This window comes from Rhinolophus ferrumequinum, chromosome 2 (assembly GCF_004115265.2).
Source record: "Rhinolophus ferrumequinum isolate MPI-CBG mRhiFer1 chromosome 2, mRhiFer1_v1.p, whole genome shotgun sequence".
NCBI lineage: Eukaryota > Metazoa > Chordata > Mammalia > Chiroptera > Rhinolophidae > Rhinolophus > Rhinolophus ferrumequinum.
The window spans coordinates 18,820,860-18,828,270 of NC_046285.1; the positions used below are offsets into that span (position 1 = coordinate 18,820,860).

The 7,411-nt window shown below is 33.9% G+C and overlaps 1 pseudogene; it reads right to left on the reverse strand.

Annotated features, from left to right (window-relative positions):
- Positions 1–5,832: 5,832 nt before the first annotated feature.
- Positions 5,833–7,128, reverse strand: LOC117037985 (CCA tRNA nucleotidyltransferase 1, mitochondrial-like; annotated as a pseudogene).
- Between the last annotated feature and the right edge of the window lie 283 nt (positions 7,129–7,411).

The following is a 7,411-nucleotide window of genomic DNA, read 5'->3' on the forward strand; positions in this document are numbered from 1 at the left end:
TTCCTTTAAGATCAGGAACTAGACAAGGCTGCATGCACTCATCATTCTTATTTAACATAGTCCTGGCAGTTCGATCTAGAGGAATTAGGCAAGATATAGAAGTTAAAATCATTCAAATTGGAAAAGAAGTTAAAATTGTCATCATTTGCAAATGATATAATTGTATAGTATATGGAAAATACCAAAGGCTCAACCAAAAAACTGTTGGAACTAATCAAGAACTAGAAAATAAAAACAACAAACAGAAATCAGTTACATTTCTACACACTAGTGTGTGAAATGAAACATCTGAAAAGAAATAAAGAAAACTATCTAATTCACAATAGCATCAAAACAATATAATATCAAGGAATAAATTTAACCAAGAAAGTGAAAGATGTATACAATGAAAGCTTCAATACCTTGGTGAAAAATAATCAAAGAAGATACAAACAAATGGAAAGACATCATGTGCTAATGGATTGTAAGAATTAATATTGTTAAAATGTCCATACTACCTAAAACTATCTATATAGTTAATAAAATCCCTATCAAAATTTTAATGGCATTCTTCAGAGAAATTAAAAAAAAAATTCTAAAATTCATATGGGACATTAAGGACCCCGAATAGCCAAAACAATCTTGAGAAAGAACAAACCTGGAAGCATCACACTTCCTGATTTCAAACTGTACTACAAAGCTATATTAATTAAAATGGTATGGTTCTGGAATAAAAATAGACACAGAACAGACAGCCCAGAATTAAACCTCCACATATATGATCACTAATATTGGACAAGGAGCCAAGAACACCCAATGGGGAAACGATAGTATCTTCAACAACTGTTACTAAGAAAACTGGGTAAACACAAACAAAACAATGAAATTAAACCCCTGTTTTACACCACTAACAAAATCAACCTCAAAATGGAACAAAGACTAAAACACAACACCTACCATAAAACTCCTAGAAGAAACATAAAGAAGTTCCTTGATACTGGTCTTGGCAAGAATTTTTTAGATATGACACCAAAAACACAAGCAACAAAAGCAAAAATAAACAATGGAACTACATGAAACTATCTTGCACAGCAAGAGAAACTATCAACAAAATGAGGAGGCAAACTACAAAATGGGAGAATATTTTTGCAAAACATATGTCAAATAAGGGGTTAATATAAAAAATGTACAAGAAACTCATACAATTCAATAACATAAACAAAGTTTTATAAATAGGCAGAGGAACTACACAGACATTTTTCCAAAGAAGACATCCAGTGGTTAACAGGTATATGAAAATATGTTCAATATCACTAATCATCAGAGGAATGCAAATTAAAACCCAAATGACACCACACATCTGTTAGAATGGCGATCATCAAGACTGGAGATAACTATTTTGGTGAAGATGTATAGAAAAGGGAACACTTTCACACTATTGGTGGGAATAAAAAATGATTCAGCCACTATGGAAAACAATATGGAGCTTTCTGAAACTATTAAAAATTGATCCAGCAGTTCCACATCTGAGTATATACCAAAAAGAAATTAATATAGGATATCGAAGAGATATATTCATTCTCATGTTTATGCAGCATTATTTACAATAGCCAAGATATGGAAACAACCTAAGTGCTTGTCAGTGGATGAAACAAAAAAGATGATGTGAGATATATCAATCTATCTATCTATCTATCTGTCTGTCTGTCTGTCTGTCTGTCTATCTCTACATGTATATCTATATCATCTATCTTTCTGTCTATCTGCATATATACTGGGGATGAGCCAAAAAAAGTATACAAAAACGTGTACAAAAAAACGTATACAAGTGGACACTTGTCAATGTTGTTCAAGCAGTTTGCTGTAATCAGAAGTGTCTGGACACTGATGGTGAACTCTTTGAGAACCTCTTGTAATTGCAGAAGTCAAATGTGATTTGTATTCATCTTTTGTTATTGGTATATACTGAGTATTACAATTTTAATACAGTTTTCCTTTCTTAAAATGTGTACACATTTTATTGGTACCCTCTGCATACACACACACACACACACACACACACACACACACACAGGAATATTATTCAGCTATGAGAAAGAAGGACATTCTATCATTTATGAAAACATGGATGGACCTTGAAGACATTATGTTAAGTGAAATAAATCAGCGAAAAAAATAAATACTGTATGATTATCACTTATGTGTAGAATCCAAAAAAGAAAATCAGAGTAAAATGTTGGTTACCAGAAAATGAGGTTAAGTGGAATAGGACAGATGTGTAAGTGTCACACTTTCAATGAGTAGCAAATCAGCCCTACAGATCTAATGCACAGTTTAGTGAATATAGACAACAGTATTATATGATAAGAATCAAGCTTGCTAGGAGATTAGATCTTAATTATTCCAACCACCAGAAAGAAACGATAATCAGCTGATGGAATAGAGGTGCTATTTATTACTACAATGGCAATTATAATATAATATATAAATGTGTCATATCAACATGTTGTACACCTTAAATTTACACAGTGCTATGTGTTGTTATATGTCAATTAAATACAGAAACACAACAGGAATATACAATCTTTTTTTCTTAACATCTTTATTGAGGTATAATTGTCATTCCATATAAGAGGCCTATTTAAAATATGCAGTTCAATGTCTTTTGTGTATTCTCAATATTGTGCACTCATCATAATCAAATATTAACATTTTATTACCCCCAAAAGAAACTCATACCCATTAGAAGTCATCCCACTTTCTTCTTTCTAAGGAAATAACTAGGAAAACTTCTAATCTACTTTGTTCCTATGGATTTGCTTATTCTTGACATTTTCCATAAGTGGATCATTGGATTTGTGGTCCTTTGAAACTGACTTCTTTTACTTAAATGTTTTCAAGATTTATCCACGTGGTACTTCATAATTGTATCAGTACTTCATAATTTTTTAAATTGCTAAATGATATTTCATTGTATGGATACACAATATTTCACTTACCATTTCATCAATATATGAACATTTGAGATGTAAAGTAAAGCATAAGGAATACAGTCAATAATATGGTAATAACTATAGTGTCAGGTGGGTACTAGACTAGTGAGGTGGATCACTTCTTAAATTATAGAAATGTCTAGTCACTATTATTAATCACTGAAATTAATATAAAATAATATTAGTCACTGAAATTAATATAAAACAATATTGAATGTCAACTTTAATTGAAAAATTAAAAAAGGTGGGATGGTGAAAGGCAATAAGAAGTTAAAATGTCCAGGTACAAAACAAATAAGTCATGGGGATGTAATACACAGCATAGGGGATATAGTCAATAATATTGTGATAGTGTGGTATGGTGTCCAATGGCTGCTGTACTTATTGCGGTAATTACTTCTTTAGATATATAAATGTTGAATAACTACAGCGTACACCTGAAACTAATATTATATGTTAGCTATATTTTAATAAAAATCTTTTAAAAATTAAAAATGCAAGCAGTATGTACCAAAAAACTATTTGATAAGATAAAGTATTGCTCAGAGGTAAATAGAAATAATAAAGTGATAGAATTAATACTTATATTCATGAAAGAATAAATGGCAACAACTAAATTAAAGATCTTACTAAATATGAGAAAATATCAAAACCAGCAGTAGGAAGGTCAAACAGAATTAATACAGCTAAAGTTAAATATGATCTTGAAAGCGGTGCAAATCTAAATAAAAAATTACTAAAGAATGAAATTAAAAAATGGGCTTTTAAACTTTTTAAAATGATAAACAATTTCAAAAAATTTAATAATGGAAAAAGAATGAAAAAATTCAAAAAAGAAAGGATAAATATGCACAAAAACTGAGGGAATTATGGGTATCATGAGTTAACTTTTCTAATATTCTCTATTGAAGCATATTTCAGAATAGAGGAAAATAACTTTTCGTAGATGAATTAAACATAACTTTGCATAGACAGATTATAGAATTTGTCAATTAGTAAATAAATGAATAAAATTTTTCAAAAATTAAATTAAATTAATAGAGTAGAGCTAGATGGTATCACAACAAATATTATCAAATGTTTAAAGAACTAATTTATTTAGAATATCAGAAAAAGAAGATTGTTCTAAATACAGAAACACACTCTTATTCTTTGTCTCTGTCACACACACACACACACACACACACACACACACACACAGATCGAATTCACTCATAAATGTATTCCAAAAAATCTTAAGTAAAATATCAATGTACTGAAATAAATAAGCTATGTTGTTTTTTTTGTTTTGTTTTTTTTTGAATCTTCCATTAGTCAATACTGCCTCCATCGTGGTGGGACTAGAAAAATGCAAGATTACAAAAAGGAGTTGATAATGTTGAAATAAATTTCTAGGCTCAAGATAGGGCCACATAAGTCCAGCATGCCACATCAGCAGACTGAAACTTAGAATATACATTTGTGTCTGTCATGCAGGGTGTCACGCGGGGTCTGTGGTTCGGCTCCACACATAAGAACGCAGGACATGGTGGGGCCAAAAAGGAACATCCATGGAGCCATAGATAGGGGAGTGATACCACTGTAGTCTCACTGGTGGCTGTTGGAGACACAGGAAGCAGGAGCCACACGATCTGCAATTCACACTCCGCCTTTGCTAGCCCCCATTTTTCTGCCAGCGTAGCCACGGCAGTTATATTAGTGGCCAATGGCTCACTGGTTACAGCTGACGACCAACTAGCAACAGCTGATGGCCATCCAATCACAGTTGATGGCCATTTACAACCTGAGTGAGCACCTTTCCAAGTGAGGTGGAGAACCTGGAAGAACCTGGAAACTGCATTCCTGGCTCTGTACCAACAGTGTCACTGAAAATGCTTTGCTTGACCAAACACAGTACATGTGAGCCAGCCAGTCCCGAACGCCAAGCCAGCTCTGGGCTCTATACTTATTTCCTAGTACCTTCCGTCCCAAACAAGGTTGACTGTGTGGCCCCAGCCAATTAGATATTTTCTATTTTTCTCTTCCTTGTTCTTTTTTCTTTATATTAGAAGAGCTTCCTGCCTTCAGCCCCTAAAGGAGTTCTCCCTAAAGGAGACTGTTTGCTTCATGAGTTGTTTGTTTGTATCACCTAAATTGTCTTTAATTATTTTTCAATAGTCAACATGAACATGAATTTTGCAGTGATGATAATCACATACCGAATACTTATGGCTGCAAACACCTGCTTTACTTCATCTAAAACTAGAGCTCCAAGTTGGTACTCTTGCTGGAAGAATTTAATGTGGAACCCTTGCATTCTTAAAGGTAAACTAATATTTGATATCTATAGGTTGTCAGTGTTACACTTATAACAGAAATAAGTGAATAAAAATCTAGACCAAGCTCCTTTTTTTTTTTTTTTTAGTACAAGTTTATTCTGGAATTCAGATAAGAACAGACACTTACGGACAATCATTCTATAAAATAATCCAGTTATTTTGATTGCAAGCACCAAGAAACAGTTTTTTGTTTAAAACAATTATCACCTTTTGAGATCAATGTTAATACTGCTGTATGCAAAAAAAAAAAAAAAAAAAAAAAAAGCCTAGCCATATTAAGATAGGTATACTTTTCTCAGGTACTATTCCTAAAGAATTATAAGGTTCGGTGATATAATCAGATTAAAAGGAGGCAAAATTCAGTTTGGTATCTGAAATTTATTTTTCTGAAGAGGTCTTCTAAGCTGGCTTTTATTCTGCTATATATGCGAGTCTCTTAAACCTCATTGTGGGCAATGGGGAAAAACAAAACAAAACAAAACAAAACAATAAACACTCTTACCAAAAATTTCCTGGCTTTTGGTAGCCAACTCTGTTAGATTTTAGGTCTCCGTCATGTAATTCAAAAGTTCATCTTTTTCTATTTGGTACACACTTTTTTCCCACTGTTCTCAGAACTGTTGTAATAGAGCCCCAATTTATTTTCCTGAAGAAGTAACCGCATTTCTGATATCATGGCCCCTCACAGGAAATGGAGGAATGGACCACTGCTGCATTTCCTTTAGAAAACTGTGCTCTCCTTGGTGTTTCAGTAGTTCACACACACAGGTATTTGCTTTAGATTCCCTAGAATCTATAATGAAGTCTTGATAGGGTTTCAATGATTCTGAACTGTCTGCTGCTTTAATTAAATCTTTTTTGTTTTTAACTGTAAACAAACTAAGGTTTTTCTCTTTTTTTGAAATCTTCAATCTCAAATCCAATTTTGTAAACATGCTGTGCTTTGAATTCTGAAACAAAGAGTCATTGGCTTTGGTGAAAAACCTTCAACGTTTTTACTGACTTTGTTAAATTCTTTTAAACTTGCATTAGCAAGTAAGCCTATGTAAGCAGCCACATCATGATCATAGATGAGGTGAATCAAATGATTTACATGGTTACCAACATGAATTTTTGTTTTTTTTTTTTGCATTTCTACCCAAATCCTCTCTCCTGATATTCCAGCCAGACCTTTGGCATTTTCTGCAATTGCTTCCAAGGTCTCAGGATCGTGGTTACCAGGTTTGTCTACAATTCTTCTATAAAACCTGACATTTCTTAAAATTCAAAGATAATCTTCTTGTATCCTCTGTTTAGCATATCCAACAAACTTCACTTTCTTATTCTTTTTTTCATAACATTCAAGGAGATACATACAATTTATAATGAGATCTCCAGCATCTTTCTGCCAATCAGTTGTGAATTCTACCTCAACATGTCTTCCATTGGTGACATCAATCCAAAGTGTAGTAATTTCACATTTTTCTTCAGGAAGCCTGGCAGTCCTCATCCAGTGTCAACTTTCTCCTTTGTCATGCGAACATCAGCAGACTGAAACATCCCCTTCCTCTGAGTAGGGGTGGCAGTCATGGCACAATCCATGCCCTGCCGCTTCACTCCGTTTAACAAATCCCGCACGGCTCCTCCTGCTATTTGTCATTCATGATTTTCTTTGACAAATAATACTGTCAGACCCTTAATCGTTCTGTGCAAGGTGACTGGAATTCTTGAGACCGCAACTCCATTGTAAATAGACACTGCTTCAGAAGGCACAGCCTACTCCAACCACAGCTCAGTAACAGCCTGAGCCAGGGATACAGGCACCTAGGCCTCTGGGGAGAAAGGTACCAACCGCACATCTACCAGACAAACACGCATGCACAATGATGAAATTTAAAAGTGACGGGAAATAAAGGGATACACTACAATTTTATATATCAACTGAAAGACATTCATTTCCTATCCAGGTGGAAAACTGAAAAGTGACAATCTGTGGGACAGTTGCGACGAGGTCTGTGCTTGTAGCTCTCCGATGTCGCATACTTACTATAATGCTCACAGACTACATTTCATGGTAGACTCTCCTGAGAGGCCAGTTCCTGTTATAGTGTGAGGGGTACAGGGCTGCCAAGAACAGTGGTT